Source organism: Pantherophis guttatus, chromosome 2 (assembly GCF_059756535.1).
Source record: "Pantherophis guttatus breed Tessera chromosome 2, ASM5975653v1, whole genome shotgun sequence".
NCBI classification, from domain to species: domain Eukaryota; kingdom Metazoa; phylum Chordata; class Lepidosauria; order Squamata; family Colubridae; genus Pantherophis; species Pantherophis guttatus.
Genome location: NC_142064.1, coordinates 185,925,751 through 185,946,299, shown reverse-complemented (window position 1 = coordinate 185,946,299; position 20,549 = coordinate 185,925,751). Strand labels below are relative to the sequence as shown.

The window sequence follows — 20,549 nt, the reverse complement described above, 5'->3', positions numbered from 1 at the left end:
AATGTAAAAAAGCCAATTTAAAGGAACTCAGTTCTAAGCTGAGCTAGCAAATAAACACAGGGCTGAAGAAAATAAATTCCTTTCCAAATAAATCCTACTTTTTGTTGCTGTTGTTGAAGAATTGTTCGTGTGAGAGGTGCCATTGCTCCTTTCCCTAACAGACTATGAAAGATTTAGTACAAGTTTCTGTTCTGATCATGTCATACCTGTTTGGTAATGCCTTGTGCAGGAGAAAGAAAGACAGATGCTGCCATCTTGTAGCTACTTATCACTTTACATAATCATCATATCACAGTATTGTAGCTCTTTTATAACTATAATGAAAAGCTATCTTGCTTGTCCGATAGAAAAGGGAGATACTGTATCACATTCACCTAACTGTTAATTCCTTCCTTCCTTCTTGCTTAGATATTTGTGTATCTTCTTTTCATTTTGAAACAAACAATATAAATCATTACTTCAGCAATAGACATACAATATCTCTGATAAGCCCAAAGAGGAAAATATATTTTCCTTTAAAAAAAAATAGCTATAGCATTTTAGATAAAGCTCTTGAATCCTGTTTAGTAGTTCTTCTATAAATTGTGCATTTTGCCATAATAACTGTTTCATATATCATATAATTAATTTTGCTCTATTCTTCTTATTTATGCGGTAGATGAAAATTCAAGAAGCATATGAACAAATGGTACACTTCTATATATTGCAACAGATTTTGCCAGCCAGCAGGCTTATATTTGAACATTAATAACTTGATTTTTAAAATTAACACTTTGGCTATTAGCATGCCAATATTCCATCTTATACTGTATCATGGTTACATTATCTTAGCATTGCATATTGCCTACCTATTTCTTCACCGTGTGTCTGCTAGGGCTCAAGTAACAAAAAAGGGACAAAAACAGGGGTGAAATGCTCCCGGTTTAGACCGGATCACCTGATATGGTAGCAATGGCGGTGGGTGGTTCGGAGAACTGGTAGGAAAAATCCTCCCCAACCCCCCCCCAATGCCCAGCTGAACCGCGTGATCATCAGAGGCTATTTTTTTTACTTTTAAAAGCATTTTTTCTACAACCTCTTTGTCTGAAAAAATGTTTTTAAAAGTTAAAAAAAAGCCTCTGATGATTGCGTGGCTCAGCTGGGATTATCAGAGGCTTTTAAAAGCATTTTTTTCTACAACCTCTTCGGCCGAAGAGGTTGTAGAAAAAAAAATGCCTTTAAAAGCTTCTGGCGATCCAGCTGAGTTGCCTGATCGTCAGAGGCTTCTAAAAGCATTTTTTTCTGCAACCTCTTAAGGTTGAAAAAATGCTTTTAAAAGTTAAAAAAAAAAGTTGGCCATGCCTACCCAGTCACATTACCCCTCAACCACTAAGCCATGCCCACAAAACTGTTAGTAACAAATTTTAGATTTCACCCCTGGGCAAAAATCCATGTCTATGACCCACAGTTGCCTATCTATCTTGATAGATCTTAAGGATGACTCTCATTGTTGCTAATTTAGTTGCCAAAAAAAGTAAACAGAAATCTCATATTTGTTTTATTTCTGGAGAAACTCTCTCTCCACCATTTAACTGTTGTTGCACCTTCTGATCTTATGATTTGCACCTTCTTCATACCCCAGCAGAAAAACAACTCTTACTGCCTTTGATTTGTAGGTTTTTTTTATAAACCTATAATTAAGATGTTGATACAGGCAATCAATTTACCACCATTCAAGCAGTTATCTTATGTTTTCTGGTTATTTAAGTCAACTTTCCCCATCCAGGTTCTCTCTCACTTGGGTGCATTTCATCTCCCACACTTCTCAACAATGTCATGTCAACTAAAAACCCAGAGAACTGGAGTCAAAGTGGGAAAAGTTAGAATTTCTCAAATGTTACTTCATTCATTATTGTAAAAAGTTAGAAGATTATTTTGATGGAGAAATGCAAGCTCTGTGAACAAAATGATGCGGGGGGAGGGGGGGAGCAATACCCTAGGACCAAAAAAGCAGTTAGTATTTCTATGCCACCCGGACATCTCCCTATTCACAAGAGTACAAGAAAGGTCATTCTTTTGGAGATTCTGTTCATCTGTTTAGGTAAGTGAATACCTCTGGGTCACAGGTTGTCTAGTAAAACTTCTAGATATGGCTGAGACTAAAATATCTCTTTTTTGCTGATAGTTTGATAGCCTTTCATGTTAAGTAATTAAATGACAGAACAGTTAATCACTGAAATGACTAGCCTCCAGAACTTGTGGGTGCTGCAACACTGGAAGTTTTTAAGAAGGAATTGGACAACCACTTGTCTGAAATGGCATGGGGTTTCCTGCCTGAGCAGGAGTTGGTCTAGAAGACCTCTAAGGTCCCTTCCAACTCTACTTTCTGTTATTCTGAAGAAGTGGAGATAGATGAGGACATCACTTTGATCTACCCTTATTTAATGTGGACGTGTGTTTTTCAGGATCTGCTTGCTTCTAGATTGTAAAATCAGATAACTCTTGGGGAGGGAGAATCTAGAATCAAGGAGAGTCAATATCTGTTGGAAGATACCCCACATGGATCAAAACAGATGCAGTTGGATCTCATGCTGAAGCACAAAATGCAGAAAGCATTGAAACTTGCACTGTAAAATGGAGTCCTTCTTAGCTCTGAATGTTAATGGGATAACAAGATCCATTAGAAGGCTGCATTGATTGCAGCCTTAATATTGTTATTGCTTTATCTTGGTGAGAATGATTACTTGGCTCAATTTGGATGACTCAGTTTCTGCTGGGCAGCTTCCGAAGACACCTGTACCTTTATGCCTATAGAACTTATTTCTGCTCTTTATCTTGGAAAAGTATAAAGGATGTTTAGATCTATAAAATGAATGTTCAGCCAAATTATCATAAAAAGGCACCTCAAATTGTCATGATATATATGTAGATTCTAGATTCTTTTATTGAATAGCCCGAAGGCCTTTTCAAAAAAACAAAGAAAAAGATAAAACAAACAGTTACAGAAATAACAGTCTAAAAATATATGATATATGACATTTAAAATTTAACAATATTGAAGTTCAATAACTAGATTTCCAAAACTAGATATCCCAAATAAGATAGCTCCTCTCTAACTCAGCTCATCTTTCTTACAATCAATTAAATTCTTTTCAATATAACTGGCTCGTATTGCTGTCAGATATATATGTAGAATATCTGACAAATGTAATATAATTACATGTGTTTAGCATAATGTATTAAAAATGTACTATTGTTTCTGTAGGGATGGAAATGGAAATTCAAGCATACATCATCTTCTGACCCTTTCTCCTACACAAACACAGACATACACACACGTACAGCTCTTGTTCTAGTGACATAGATACAATTAAAGAGAAACAGGAAAGGCTCCTTAGACCTTGGCAATAAGTAGATACATTTATGTATAGTTATCAAATCAGGTTTCTACATTTTAAATACTTCTGGGTTGTGCCATTCAACTATCAAGGTCTAGGCATTCCTTTTCAATATTTTATAGTTTAGTTGTTTTATTATTTCTAATACGGAATTACTGTGCATTGCTCCATTGCTCCTGCATTTTACTTACTTGTCCACGTAACCAGTCAAATGGCTTAGCTGATTTAATCAGGCTGAAGATCACATTGCAAAGCACTGAAAGCATGTTTTCACATTGTATCAGATCAGACCATTTTGTGCTGGTTACATGAGTTAACAACTAAGACTATACAAAGATTGAAGAGAAAGGAGTAGTAAGAGGAGCCAGATACAAAGGCCAGAGACAAAGGACATTTACATTATTTGAGATCTGCTGATTCCTACACTGGCATCCAAAAATTGTAGGAATAATCACATTTTAAAATGTAGCAGTTAGCAGAGAGGTACCACTTGATCTCAAGGTGGGAAATCATATTCCTCTCTCTTCTGGGTTTGTGAACAAGCAGGAACTGTTGCTGGTCTGAAGAGATATGGGCTTTAGAATACTTGATTTATTTTGTCATTAATTTACTGCAGTCACTGGCATTTTAGTCTTATGAGAGACAAAGAAAATCCACATGGACAAGTCTAATATGATAATGTGTCCTGCAGTCTTATCTTTTAATGTTGTACAATGCCTGGAGTCATTGTATGTGAATTAGGCAGTCATATAAATCTATTTAATAAATAATAAATAAATCTCCCATGCAAAGATGATCTCAGACTACAGCTTTATAGAGTTATTTTTGGTATCCCAAATGATAGTTATACACCTTGGAGAAATCAGCCACATTACTGAGCACTAACCGTGAGAGAGAATTAGGCAAGCTGTCCCTATTGTCAGCTGAGTATCATGTTGGAGAGCTAGATTAATGAGGATAGGTAGGCTATAAATGTGTAAAATAAGGTGATATTATCATTTTATTTATTTATTTATTTATTTATTATTGAATTTCTATACCACCCTTCTCCCTGACGACTCAGGGCGGTGTACAGCCAGAATTAAAAAACATACAGGACAAATATTAAAAAACAATTAAAAGATATATAAATTTGGCCCAATTAAAACTCACTACCAATTAAAACATTTAAAACATTTAAAAACATTTAAAAATTCATTAATACGATACTATAGGATCTTATCCTATGGATGAGATATGCTGTATGAAACTGGCAATGCAATTCTGGGTGAAATTGGGGATACAACTGAAGAAGGAAAAAGCTAATTCCAATGGTTAGTAATGACTAAAATCAAGTACCAACACAAGAAGTCAGAATTATTCTAGCCTTGGAATCCAGTGAATAAGAGAGGTGACTTAAAATTGCTGGTTGTGTAATCTTCTTGATCCCTTACCTTTTTTAGCTTTGAAGAATTAATAAGATAACAACCAGGTTCTCCCTTGTTATTATCAGAGCATTGGTCTTTGGTTTTCTGCTACCACTCTTTTCGATCTACTTGCCTAGTTTTGAGCCTGAGGGTGTCCAAAAGATTGACACATACATCTGATAGTATTTGTAGGAATGAATGGATAGATGGATGGTTTGAACTAGATCTCTGTGTTGTCTAAATTATATTCAGTTTCCTGATGATTCAAAAATGCTGCACACGTAATGAAAATAACTACACTATCTTATTATACATAATAGCTAGCTGATTATAAGATAAATAAGGCTAAACTATTTAGAGAAAAGTGTTACATTAAAAGTACTTAGTATTTTAGAATAATCTCTCATATTGTAGCTATGTGGGTAATTCGGTTTAATTGCTTATGATATAATGATTTTAAATATTAAATAGTAGTTGTTACAGTATCAATTAAAATTATGAAAATTGTTTTAATGAACAAAATCTCCCATAAAAGCAATATTTAATTGGAAATGTCTCCAAATTGTGGCTGTACATGCCATTCATATACATATTGTATACTAGCTGAATACCCATGCTCCACTACGAAACTATGTGATTGGGTTTGATAAATCAACACTTAGAGTTTGAAAATTAATGAATGGTTATGATCAGCCTCTACTGTCCCCTTCTCTCCCTCAGACTGGCCCTGTAGATCCTTTCCTATCTCCTCCTCTCCCTCAGGCTGGCCCCATAGATCCTCTCCAATCCCCTTCTCTCCCTCAGGCTTTCTAGCCCCTTCTCTCCATGAGGCTTACCTCACAGAAGCCTGTCCTATGCTATCCCATTCTCTCCAGAGTTATTGGGAGACTTGGGAGGGGGAGTAGAACACCTAACTAATTAGCATCAGAGCGTGTTATAATAATATAGGAAATACTAATGCTCTGATGATCGTTTCGAAAAATCCTTTCTTAGTGAGCACCTAGAAGCCAAGAGGAACATACGGGGCAAATTTCAAGTTTGTAGGCTTTATGGTTCTGGAGATTTCGTGATTAATGTGTGAGTGGTTTTCACATATATATATATATATATATATATATATATATATATATATATATATATATATATATATATATATATATATATATATACACACACACACAACTAAGAAGAGAAGCTCTAAATGTAGTGTTATTAAAATTGGGTGTATGAAAAAGCAAAACTGAGCTATTCCTGCCTATTGCAATAGCCATGTAACTATATTCTAAATATAATTTGCAATTTGGACATATATTTCTCAACATGATAAATAAATAAATAAAATATATTCCTCTCCTATAATATCAGGCTGTTTTTAAAAAGATTGTTATTTCAAACATTAGGAATTATGCAGAAGAGGCAATATTGGAGATATCTTTTCATTTCACATGGGAACAGGGAGAGGATATTGACATTCTTACATCCATGTAGTTGTACATAGCTACGCAAATCACTGTTTGTTTGTTTGTTTATTTATTTATTTTTAGCCATCCATCTCACATTCATGACTCTTGGCAGCTTCTAATTAAAGCAAAAACAATGCCAAAACATAAAACAGTCATACAAAGAACACAAAATGTTGAACAATTAAAAACCATGTAATTCCATCACTGGGAGACCACAATAATCCAAGAACCCTACAGTCATTCTATAGGTTCTACATCACTCTGATCATCAGGCCAGATGGCAAAGCCACATCTTCAGGAACAGAAGGTCATCAAGGTTGGGGAAAGATATTTATTTTTAAAAAACCTATATAACTTTAGGATGTTGTTGCCTCAGTCTTTCCTTATTGGTAGTTATCAGCAATAATCTAATACTGTTTCCTCAAAAATAAACCCTAGTATGTTTTTACATGTGTGCCTAATATAAGCCCTACTCCCAAAATAAGCCTTACTTAAGAGCCTGCACAACTGGTCCCCTGCCCATTCCGTCTGGTTGCTTGTGGTGCTGTGGTCATGAGGCAAGGCAGGTGGCGGTGAAGCTACCCCACATGCCCTGCACTGGCTTACCTCAGGGCCCCTGCAACCAAGCCATCCATGCCCCGATACCTGCCTCACAGCAGTAGTACCACCAGCCATGTGCAGCAGGAGCCCACATGGCCGCTGGCCCACTTTTCTGCTTTCTTGCAGCCACAATGGAGCAGGAGGCTGAGTGGTGCATTAGTGCCATAGTCGCAAGGTGAGGCAGGGGTTGGGGTGTGGATGGACTCACTGCAGGGGCTCTGAGGTAAGCTAGTGAGGGGTGCATGAGGCAGCTCCATTCCCCTTGCCTCACAGTGATGGCACTGGCACACCATGCAGCCTCCTGCCCCACCGCGAGCAAACAGAAGTTGGCCTCCCGTACATGGGGGGGGGGGAAAAGACATCCCTCCCAAAATAAGACCCAGTCTTATTTTTGGAAAGCATGGGTACAAATCCTCCCCTTCACTCTCGGAGTCCTCTCCTGACGATGACACAGACTCCGGTAACGGAGCCACCACACAATCCATCTCCTGGGTCCTATTCAGTTCTTTTTCATGAAAGCTGCTTCTTCCCCATTATCTACATACCAAGATATATTAAATATTTCAGCTGTGTGTATATTTGCAATTTAATTCCCTATTTCCATTCCATGTGGATAGCATTCCCATTAAAACTCTGGTGTCATTACATACAGTGAGATTGAAGATATCAACAAGGTTGCTCCAAGGATCTATGAAACGGAGATCAGACAGGCTTGACAGTGAAGATAACACAGCCCAGTTATCTTATTCACTTTCAGGAAATAAGGATGACAAAACTGTCTCTGAAGAAATGTAATACTTCACTCACTTATCTATTTATCTGGATCACAAGGTGATCTAATGGCTACAGGATAGAGCTGTTCTGGCTGAATATGTCAGGGTCTTTATCCTTATTGAGCATGAAGGTTTGACATGGATTTGTTGTTGTTGTTGTTACATTTATTAAGAAAGATTCTGCCTTCACCAATTCTTAGATTTGGCTGTCAGATATCTACTGGTATTATACAGTATAAAGTATAGAAGACATTGTGTTTTTTTTGTTCTGAAGTAAAAGTATGAAACATCTCTAAAGAATTGAAGATAGGCACAATGTGACATTATACTGACTCTTATTCACATGATAAAGTTATACTATGGGATAATCTCAGTTGAAAATTGCAAGTAAAACTTTTTTTTTTCTTTTTGGAATCCATAGGTTAATGCGGACAATAATACTGCAAAGTCAACTTATTATCAGTCTTACATATATTCAAAAAGTCATGTGTGTATGTATTTCTGTTGTTAAGTGAGACAATTGGTAAATGAAATTTGCCCCATTTTATAACCTTTCTTGCCACAATTGTTAAATTAATCTCTGCAGGTGTTAAGTTACTAACACAATTGTTAAGTGAATCTGGCTTTCCCATTGTCTTTGCTTGTCAGTTCACAAAAGGTCCCAGGACACCGCGGCCATCATAAATATGAGTCAGTTGCCAAACAACTTAATTTTATTCACGTGACCATAGGGATGTTGCAATGGTTGTAAGTGTGAAAAATGGTCATAGGTCACTTTTTCAGTGCCGTTGTAACTTTGAATGGTCACTAAATGAATGATTGTAAGTTGAGGACTACCTATAGCTTAATAATTTATCAGTTGATCAGTATTGTTAGCTAGATGATAGATGATAGAAGATAGATAGATAGATAGATAGATAGATAGATAGATAGATAGATGATAGAGATAATTTTAACTACAGTCATAAAAACTTAAAAATGAGAAAGGAAAAAGAGCAAAAGGAAAAGAAAAAAAGGAAAATGAAAAAAAAAAGAGTGAAATGAGGGGAAAAAAAGAAATAGGCAAAAAAGTGGTTCCAATATTCATCATCATAACAAAAATAAATAAGTTTGGCAATTCTTCACCCTCTAGAACCATGATGGCGAACTTATGGCATGCGTGCCTGAAGTGGCACACAGAGCCATCTCTCCGGGCACGTGGCCATCGCCCATTGCTCTTCCGGGTTCCGGTGCACTGGCCAGCTGGTCTTCACATGCACTGGAGTGCCAGAAATTGAAAGAGCAGCTGCCCGGTGTGCATATACACGGTGGAAACGTGATCTTCTGGTTTCCAGCATGCGCATGCATACCGGCTATCTGGTCTTTTGGTTTCTGGCACATGAAAACCAGCTGGCCGGTGTGCATGCACACGCTGTAAACTGGAAGATGATCTTCCCAGTGTGTGCATGTGCACCGGGTGGCTGCTCTTCCAATTTCCAGCATGCGCACCCTAAACTAGAAGATCATCTTCCTGGTGTGCACTGCTCTTCCAGTTTCCGGCATGCACATGCATGCATGCCAGTGGTGGGTTGACCCTGGTTCGCACCGGTTCTATAGAACCAGTAGTAAAACCAGGCGGGAGGCTCCATCCAATGTCATCAGACCCCAGCATCATCAGAATGCATGCACAGAAGAGTGCATGCGAGCAGCCCTATTGCAAACCGGTAGTAAAGGTAAATAGAACCCACCCCTGGTGCATGCCTCTGCGTGCTCCTGTTTTGGCACTTGGTGCCAAAAAGGTTCGCCAACACTGCTCTAGACGGTTACAAACCAATATCTTTTCTTCCCATAATCCATCTCTTATCTATAAACAAATCCATAAAACATTTCAGTCCTGGTATTAGCAAAAAGTTCATAAAGGATGGCCAGAATTCCATAAAGGCATATCTTGTTTTAACCTTGATCAAATAAAAAAACTTTATACTTCTTGCTTTTATTTTTAACAGTCTTGATTGTTAATCCCTTCAAATAATATCCTAGAACTTGATTTCTTTTCATTTTTATCTTTGTCCTTTCTCACAAAGCCTTTCAAAATTTAAATAAGTTTCTTTTGTAAATCCAATAAAAAAAGTTATTCAGGTACTCTTTTGATTTGTTATTTATATATCCATTGTCAAATCAGTCTTAGCCTTTTCTGAAAAAGTTTCTTTCTCTCCCAAACCATATTTTAAATCTATGTATAGTGGAAGACACCCTTAAAATTAACTTCTGGGTCCATTGTTCACAAATATCCTTCAATGTGTTCAATCTCAAAAGTATTTTGTTCCATTCTCTAAGGTAAATTTAAGTGTTCTCCTTTAATTGTAATCTTTTTTTCCCTGTAATATTCAATCTTCAAAGTTGCATTCTATCATAGGAAGGAGACTTATAATTAATTTCAAATTTTATTTCAAATCCATCTGGACTCTTTGTAACTTTCCAAAATCAACATTCTAATCACCCTTTTGCTGTTTATTTCCCCCTCCCATTATCTGTTAGTTCTTAAACTAATTTTGCTAAGGATTGAATAAAACTCACCTGGTGATATGAAACTTGCAAGGTTCCTAATAGCTGAAAAGTCAACCATTGATGGAGCCATCAGTACAGATACCAGCATGGTTTTTCCAAAACAAACATTCAAGATATGAAAGCAAAACATCAAACGTATCTTGGCCTTTAGATGTTTCTTGTGTACCAGAAAAAGTATTATTGAATTTCACTATCATTTACAAATCTTATCACTGCTATAGCATGATATTTATTGGTAAAATCTGTTGAGTCATCAACTTGGCTAAAAAAAGCTTATCACAGAAAACCTCTTCATGTGATATGCCATCAATATGCCAAACTTTCTTTTCAATCTCTTGTACTACGTCTAGTCCTAGAATTTTTCCACTATGTTTTTACATGCTGGCATGATTATTTTCTCACTCAAATTGTGACTTTTCAGTTGTTGCATAACAACATCTGCTATGAAATAACAGAATTATTGAAATTTCCTGGCTTTGTTTGTTTTTTTACTGACTGTCATTTTATTAACAAAAGCTTTTCTTAGTTTGCTCTATGATTCCAACAACTGTTTAAGATCATCAGAATTTTTATTTGTCATGTGGTTGTGATTTGTAGTTATGTATCTTTAAAATTTTGTTGGAAACTTTGCTTCATTGGTAAGTTTTTTTCCACAGATGAGGCACAACAGAATAGGACAATTTGGATCATCGGTCCGTGTAAAACTCATTGATAAATAGGCTTCATTGTAAGGACTGACATATTTTGAGTCTGTTGATGTACCAGTGTGGGGAAAATGCCTGAAAAGATTTAAATTCTTTGTTGTCATTATTAAACTTAATGATATTGACCATTCTAGATTCTTCATCTTCTCTCTTATCTGTCCTCTTCAAAAATCATCACAATGGACTCATTCAGGTTTACATCTTGATATGTTGGAGATTTTTTTTGGGTGGATCTCAATGGATCACAGGAAAAACTAGATCTTCAGCAAATGTATGGAAGTAGATGAAATATGCTGAGGTATGCATTTTAAAGAAAATTCAGCATGACGTTAGAATGAAAACTTTACTTTTTATGTTCTGTGAACTTTAAAAACTCTCACAGAATCCTAATCACTACAGTTGAAAGGCCATTTTCTCTTTACAATCTGCTACGCAATCTGTTGCTGCATTTATTCAGCCTTTGAGGTCAGGAACAAATTGCTCTGACAAAAATAGATAGGGCTTTAGAAACTATTTTGGGTTAAATGATTGGAACATTTATTCTGTCTCTTTAAGTTTTTCAAACTGTGAGGTATATAAGAAATAGAAAACTCAAACATTGTAGATTTCTAAGGGTTTTTTTTTTCTTTTAATGTTCTCATTGTCAGTGCAAGATTACCATCTGGCATTTTCAGTCATGTACAGATGGACAATGGTAAAAGCATTATATAAAAAATAGGCACATAATAAAAGTTTTTAATGATTAGAGATTGATGCCACTGAAAAGGAACTTTTTCTTGGTTTTTCTATGAGATGCTAGCAATCTAAATCTTACAAGTACATGGATCATACAGAACACTGCTCTCCTTATGATACAAAACTAGCTTTATTTCTAAAAAAAATTAAGACATGGAAGAGATGATACAACAACGTATTGAGTTGAAACCAGAAATCTTTCCATGTGGACTTTTACCGGAAATCTATAATAAAGAGAATGTATATTTAGTTATTCATGTATTAACTGCAGCTAGAATTGTATTAGCACAACATTGGCAGAAAAAGTCCTATTGAAGAGAAGGTGATAATGAAAATATTAGAATGTGCAGAAATAAATAGATTAATGTTAGCTTAATGTTAATTAAGATTAACATTAATTTTAAGATTAACGTTAAAGGGAAAGAGCAAAGTGAATATTATATGATATGGAAAGTATTTTATCAATGGTTGGAGAATAAAAATGGAGTTTGGAAATGAAGGAGACCAAGAATAAGTATTAAGAAAGAGTTATAAATAAGATGAAAATTGTTAGCATATATGTATGAAGAGAATAATGATGTTTGATGTTAACAGAGTATTATTATTGAAAGATGCTAAGAAAATGGGGAATTTTTACAATATTTAAATGTGTAATATACTTAACATATTATAAAATGAATGTTAATGTAAACATGAAAGATGTGATAAATGATGAATGATGTAGCACAGACGACATACTGCATAAGGAAAGATGGAATGTTTTATATTTTTGTTTTTTTAAAAAAATAAAAAATATATATAAAAAAAATCCCTAGCTTTATTTCTCAGATTATCTGAAGAGTGGGACACATATTAACCCAATACAACTATACCTCTCCTTTAGACCTCCAAGACGAATGCAGGGAAGCCTAGAGAGAAAGGTGCATGGGAAGCATTTTCTGACTTTGATAGTCAAACCATTTCTATGGTAAATGCCTGAAGACAACTTCCACTGGAAAAGTAAAAGTATGTGTGTACAGTGCTGATCTATATGGAAAGGCTTAAGAAGGATGATTATATAAATAACATAAATTGTCTTAAGTTTAACTTTCAAGTGATTCATGGAGAACACAGTCATTTCTTTGATGCTTTCATTCTACATAGAAATCACAGCTTCTTCTTCTTATTATTTATTATTATTATTATTATTATTATTATTATTATTATTATTATTATTATTATTAGTTTGATTTATATGCCCCCCTTCTCCGGAGACTCAGGGCGGCTTACAATGCATTAAGCAATAGCTTTCATACTTTTGTATACACCTGCTTAGTAGGGCTTTCGCCGCCACCCCCCCCGGAGCAGTGTTCTATTTTATACAAAGTCAGCTTATTGCCCCCACACACCGGCTCCTCATTTTACCTACCTCAAAAGGATGGAAGGATGGAGTCAACTTTGAGCCTGGTGAGAATTGAACTTGCAGTAATTGCAGGCAGCTGGCAGCTAAGTGCTACTTTTAACAGTAGTTTAGTCTGCTGTGCCACCAAGGCTCTTATTATTAGTTTAATTCAAGCATTTTAAGACCTGAACTGAAAAGCTTCTTGCATCTGCAATAGTGAATATAGCTGCAGGTGAGCAACCTGAAAACCACTGCCTGTGTAGCTCTCTTTAGGATTACAAGTGTGTTTTTATGTACACCCAAACATCTATTCTGAGAGAGAGAAAAGCACACACACATGCATATGGAAAGATGTGCACACATACACACACACACACACACATATATAAACATAAATCGGAGCCAAAACTATTTAATTTGATTTTATTCTACTTTTAAATTTTGTATGGATGTGTTTTTATTGTCTGGCTGTGCAGCCCTGAGTCCTTCGGGAATAGGGTGGTATAGAAATCGAATAAAATAAAATAAATAAATAAAATAAAATAAATGTAACTCTGCATGTGTATGTGTGGGGGGGGAAAGTACTTTTGAGTTGCTCTTGATCTCTGGTGACATTTCAGACAAGTCCATGCAGTTTTCTTAAAACCATTTTCAGAAATGGACAGCCCTTTCTAGGGCTGAGAGAGTGACTGGCTCAAAGTCACTCAGCTGGCTTCACACCTAAGGCAGGAATCAGTGACGAAATCCTTTTTTTTTTTTTACTACCAGTTCTGTGGGTGTGGCTTGGTGGGCGTGATAGGGGAAGGATACTGCAAAATCCCCATTCCCTCCCCTCTCCTGGGGGAAGTATATTGCAAAATCTCCATTCCCACCCCACTCTGGGGCCAGCCAGAGGTGGTATTTGCCGGTTCTCCGAACTACTCAAAATTTCTGCTGCCGGTTCTCCAGAACCTGTCAGAACCTGCTGGATTTTACCCCTGGCAGGAATAAAGCTCAGTTTCTTTGCTTCTAGCTTGAATTTTAAATCATTTTAATAAACCAATAAATATTATAAGTCTCCTACCACTGCAGGCACACGGTTATTTATGTGTGTTAAAATTTGTTTAAAGCACAATGCAAAATGTAAATTAGCTTTGCTAATTTAACATCGAAGTGTGGCTGGCCGATCCTTTTCCGGGTCAGGCTTCAAGGAAATGGAGTTTAAAGTGAACGGCTACAGTCTGAGAGCTCTTTGATTTCTCCACATCTCTGAGTAGCAGCTGTCTTCACAGCAGAAAACACTGACCTTATTCCCCAAATAATACCTCAGTTCCCACAATAAACTAAAATGCTCGTTTGCTGGGTGTACATGTTTTAGTTTTTTGAAATGACAGAAGAAATGTGCTTTAACACTGAAAGAGAAAGCATTTAAAAGATCCTCAGAGTGCAGTCGTATTTTACAACCTGATAGCTTGATCCAAATTTTCAGTGCAAGGGAATTTGACCAGATGAAGAAGTTACCATTGCATTATATCTGCTATTACTTGAGAAAGACTTACATTTCAGAATATACCGGTACATCTGATTCCGATCCATCTTTTGTTGATCAGTAGAACAGACTAAGCAGAGACCCTGCTTACTCACTGTATATTTTCGGTTACCATAGCATTTATAGAATGCAGGTGAGATTCATACTAGCTGGTGAGAATGAATTCTCTTCCCTGTGATCCATGGAACACTGCATAATGCAGTTAATGGAGCAACGGTTAAAATACAGCCCAGATACAAACTAGTATCCTACTAACCTTGCCTTTTCAAAATGTGTACTTTATGCGCAAGAGAGCACTTCATCTTGATGTTTTTCAGAGGTTCGGGGCCCTGAATCGAATTAAGAGAACAATTTGGCCTCATCATAAACCAACCTCCCATTTTATAAGCCATCTCCAGTCACTTTGATTTTATATCTGTTAAATTTCAAGGAATAAGTTCACGGCATCAATTAAGTGCTTCAGCTAAGGAAACAATTCTCCATTAAGGCTGTCTCCCCTGTAATAATACCTGTAATGTGAATGAACAGCTTTCATCTGCAGACACAGGCTGAACAGAAAGAGCAGAGAGAGGTAGAGGGGTTAGCATGAATAAATAGTTAGAGAAAGAGTACCTGACAGATGAAAAATGAAGAAAATGAGAGGAGATATTTATATTCCTGAAAAGGAACATAGAAGAAATTTGAAAGGGAATAGTTATATAAAGCAAGCATGGAAGAGTTATGCTGGAGAAAGGATTTAAAATATACCACCCTATCAGAAAAGGGAGATAAAAAAAAAATAGGGGAAAATATAAGGGGGAAATGGTAGCAAAATCCAGGTAAAAATAAATAATAAAATAAGATAAAATAAGTTAAGATAAAATAAGATAAGATAAATAAAATAAAATAAAATAAAATAATAAATTCACTCAGTAAGACTAAAATAGGATTTACTCCAAGCTAAATACAAAATCGTAGCTGAAGTTCCCTGGTATTCAACAGAATACATTTGCCCAGGGATGAGTTCTAACATTTTTTACTACCAGCTCTGTGGGCGTGGCTTATTTTGTGGGCATGGTTTGATGGTCATGTGATAAACAATTCTTTAGGATTTAGCAGAGGTACTGGTCTACCAGGGTTTTAGCTTGCAGAGCTATACCGGTCTATCCATTTGTTTTTGGAGCTCACCAGTCTACCATCACACTGCCTTTTACCACTGATCAGCTGTAGGGCAGCCCTTTGAAACGCCGCGGCAAGAGTTTAAACAGTTTTTTGCCGCTCTGCCACCACTGAGAGCATCAGAAACCGCTTTCAGGCAGCTTGGCCTCAATTGCCAGTCTTGGCAAAGAAGAAAAAAACAAAACACCTTAGCTTTAAATTGAGAAGCCAAGAAGCCTCCCAATTGATTGGCTAGAACCGATCTGCTCCTTGTAAACCACTCGGTGGTGGTAGATTGGCAATTGAGGCCAAGCTGCCTGAAAGCTCTCAGTGGTGGCAGAGCAGCAATCTATGTGAGGTTTATTTGAATCCTCTATTTCTCAATAGCAATCATCACAGAGCATCTTTTGAGGCTTAATGCTGAATCCATGTTCCTGATTCCTTGATTAGCTAAGTAGAAATCAAGACTCCTTTACTCTCCAAACTGCAGACCTATTGTATAGGGGCAAATAAACAAACTGTATTAGAGCCAATTTGAAGAAAGGGAATTTCAGAATTTCTATGAGCAGAATACTAATACAGATACTGTACAAAATGAATGAAGAAGAGATTAATTTTATAAAAAAACATGCATGGAGATAGAAGAAAAATAATAGATGCTATGAAAAATGGTATAGAAAGGATAGCGTGGAAAGCAAATATTAGCTTATATGATACAGAAAATATTTAATAAAAATGCAACATGGTTGGAATTATTTAGATCTAGAGAAGAATAGAAAGATTGGTCTTTTTGCCTTTGGAGGCAGTAAATAAGTTTCTGTTCCAATTTATCTACTGCTAGTGGTTATTTGAATGTTCAGCTATCTGTATCCAGAACTCATTGCCAATGGACATCTATTCATCAGCACCTCATGACCTCCAAGTCTAGTTTGGCAAGGAAAGCCATCTCCTTTAATAGCAATAGCACTTATATGCCACTTCACAGTGCTTTACAGCCCTCTCTAAGTGGTTTACAGAGTCAGCCTATTGCCCCCAACAATTTGGGTCCTCATTTTACTGAGCTTGGAAGGATGGAAGGCTGAGTCAACCTTGAGCCCCATCAGGATCGAACTTTTGGCAGTCACCAGAATTAGCCTGCAATACTGCATTCTAACCACTGAACCACCATGACTCCTTTAAGAGAGACTGCAGGGAAAGTGCCCACAATGCAAACTTCCCAGAGTGGCTGGGGCCAGATATTTTTTAACAAATGTGAATGTATGTGCATGTGCACTTAAGTTTAAAGATACATGTTTGTTTGGACGTATTAGAGGAAAAGGATGAAATCAGTTCCTTAAAACTTGTCAATTTTGTTGCTTCCCTTAAATCTCTCTAAAGGGTTTTGTTTGTTTTAATAAGCTGCTGTTGTTAACATTTATATGCCGCCAACCTCCCAATGACTTTTACATTTCATGGGACAAATTGGCTACTTTAAACCTCCCATTTTAAAATTAAATTATTGATAGGGAAAAGCCAAGTCTTATTTCAGACAAATACAGCATCACATGTTTTGATGTGACTTGGATATTACACCAAGATTAATAATTTATCAGTTGATCAGCATTGATAGCTAGGTGATAGATGATAGATAGATAGATAGATAGATAGATAGATAGATAGATAGATGGATGGATGGATGGATGGATGGGATAGATAGATAGATAGATAGATAGATAGATAGATAGATAGATAGATAGATAGATAGATAGATAGATAGATGAGAGAGAGGGGGATAAGTCTTTATGTAATTATTCTAATTTTTTAAAAGAATGATTTGAAGGATGTTTTAAATTACTGTCAATGTAAGTTGCTTTCAGAATTATGGCAGATGACTATAAATCATTGTAATAAATACACATGCTAAATAAATGATTCATATAACTATGTAGCTGAATTGTAGTCCATGTCTATGGATCAAAGTTATGTTCGGTAAAGGATTGGGTGATTTAACATTTTGGTGTATTGACATGCTTTATTGTGCTTTTTTAAAAAGCCTGATTTGTTTCAATACATTCATACTAACATGTTTCACATATGATATGGCTCTAATAAAGTTAATGAGCAGATCTTATCTTATTCTGTGTTTTATATTCACACAGATATCTCCTCTCCTAGTGACAAGTAAAGAGTTGTTTTCACATTTCATGCTCTAAAATGGGGGTGTCAAACTCACAGCGTCACGTTGTCGTCACCTGACACAACTTTTTTCCCATTTGCTAAAATGGGGGTGGGGGTGGCCAGCATGTGACGCATCTGGTCCTTGGGCTGTGAGTTTGACACCCCTGCTCTAAAAGAATTTACCTCAAATTAGTTTGTTCTTCCTATCTCCATTTATATTTCATAATAGAGATTGACCATGCAGTACTCATTTCTTATCGGATTCTACATTTTAAATCACAGTTCTCGTAAAAGACTTGATTGATTGTGTATATGAATCCCTTATGCACCGTAGCATTAAAATGTCAAAGCTTCTTTAATTAAGAAGATTCCCGGTTTGCTGTTTTAAATTAGCCCGGTTGTCTACATTCAGACTTAAATTATAAATCCTAAGACTTGCTTGGACTTGCTAAACTGGCATCTGAGAATTTTTCTTGATCATGAAGCAGTTAGGTTACCCAGCAACATTATTAATAAGCCAGTGCAGACTATGATATATACACTCTTTGCTAATGAAACACTAAATACAAATGGGGACAAATAATACTCCTTTTAAGATATTTCTCGGATCTCTTAGTTTAGGAAGTCAGTTATTGGATTCTAATAGATCGTATTTATTTACCCTGCCATATTTAAAATTGTGCAGACATTCTCTCAACTGCTGGTTATTTTATAGTTTGATTTTACTGCCTTCATCCTTTTTAGATGCCTCTGTGTGCCTGCTTTAGAATCAAGAAACAATAACTAACCATGAGAAATATAACAGAAACTAACAAACATTGTTATCTATTTATTTTAATTTGGTTTCAAAATGACCTTTCTCATTTATGTTGAACATTTGACATTATGTAATAAGCATTAAGAATGAAACAAATGTCTGATTTATTTTGTATGCAAAACCAGAGAAATGTGCATGTGGTGCTAAATATCTACGAATGTTTTCTGATGGATAAGTTAATATATGAATTGACTTAGGAAAATGTTTTTCATACTGGTAGGAGTTAAAAGTCTACCTTGCACTATTATTTAAATGATGGTCTGTTTATCAATGCAAGACAGCAACTACAGTAATGTGTGATGAATATTTATATACAGTGTTTCTCTACAAATTGAAATGGAAGAGAGGTGGTCTCAGCCAGGATACAATATGACTGCAAAAAAGGCATGGAAGGATAATTTCCATATTATGTGGATTATTTATTTTACCTTATTCTGTTCTGGTCTACTTTCTATGTCACATAAAAGATCCAAACCGGTTCCTTCTCTTTTCAGACTACAGGTCACAACATCATGAATTTAAATTACAGGAAGGCAGATTCCAATGAACTGTTAGAATAACCTTCTTAAGGAAAAAACCAGGCAATGGAATTAATTACCCAGAAATTCTATGAGCGTCCCATCATTAAATGTGTTCAACTGGAGGTTAGATAAGACATTTATGTGGGATATCTTGACCTGGCCACTTGTACTAACTGAGTGTTGGACTTCATGGACTAAACGGTCCTTCCATATCGATGATTTGATGGATTAATCAACATTCTGTAATAATAAAAATAGTAACTTGTTTTCAAAATATCTAGGTTTTTATTATATAAACATAAGTTTATGGGTGGAGCAATGACTCTGCGGTTAATAATCTGAGCTTGTCAACTGGAAAGCCAACAGCCTGGGTTTGAAACAGCGGTAAAATCCACTTACTTTCGCTACCGGTTTGGGAACGGGAGTGTGTGGGAGTGTGCGTGCGCGTAGCACACACATGCCTCTTCTGTGCATGTGCAGAAGGTAAAAAAATGGGACGTGATGACATCCCGATGGGTGGATGGAGAGTCCCGCCACCGACACTACCGGTTCGGCAAGCTGGATAGAACTGGGCAGATTTCACCGCTGGTTTGAGACCTGAGTGCTACATGATAGGGTGAGTTCCCATTACTTGCCCCAGTCTTTTTAATATATTATTTTAATTCAGTTTAACCCTTTTATCTTAATTGTTTGAAATGTGGCATGAAAAGGAATGGCATCAGTGGTGGGTTGCTACTGGCTATTGCCCTGTCAGAGCCTCAGTGCCTTCAGCAGTCTTTAGACAATCAGGGGCCACAATCAACTCAATTTCTCTAAAAATAAAATCAAGAAATCCAGCTAGGAGATGCAGATGGAATCAGGAGCCAAGGCAAATTAGGCTGGGGTAATAAAGCAGGACCACTGCTGAGTAACAGTGCAAAGTGCAACTAGAAGAGTAATGTGCAATATGAAGAGCCAAGCAGTCTAATTAACATGTCACAGTTTGGATCTTACAGAATATAGAATAATAGAGTTGGAAGGGACCTTGGAGGTCTTCTAGTTCAGGGTCTGCAAACTTAAACACTCAAAGACACATTTGGACCCATTTCCCACAGAAAACACCAGGAGCCACAAAACCTGGGTGGGTGTGGTCAACTCAATGTCACTCACTCCCACCCAGTCATATGACACACACACCCCAGCCACACCTACCCGGTCGCTACTCGGTCGCTCAGGGAGATGCACAACTTTCTCTCTGCCCCGAGACACTGGTCCAGCCCGGCTACAGCTGACACCAGTGTTCTTGCCACCTCCATGGCCTGCTTGCTGCTCTTGCAGCGCCTTGCACAGCACTCTTAAATGTAGCATGCTTCACAATGGAGGAGATGACATCCCCTGCTCCTCCTGGAGCCGATTACAATGTG

The 20,549-nt window shown here is 36.6% G+C and overlaps 1 long non-coding RNA gene across 2 annotated transcripts in view; it reads right to left on the bottom strand.

Annotated features, from left to right (window-relative positions):
- Positions 1-14,607, bottom strand: part of LOC117657134 (uncharacterized) — a 57,379-nt gene extending 42,772 nt beyond the window's left edge. For both annotated transcript variants that reach the window (XR_009621578.2, XR_004589076.3), the window contains exon 1: positions 14,525-14,607. This is a non-coding gene — a long non-coding RNA (uncharacterized LOC117657134). The remainder of the gene's footprint in view (positions 1-14,524) is intronic.
- Positions 14,608-20,549: the final 5,942 nt, after the last annotated feature.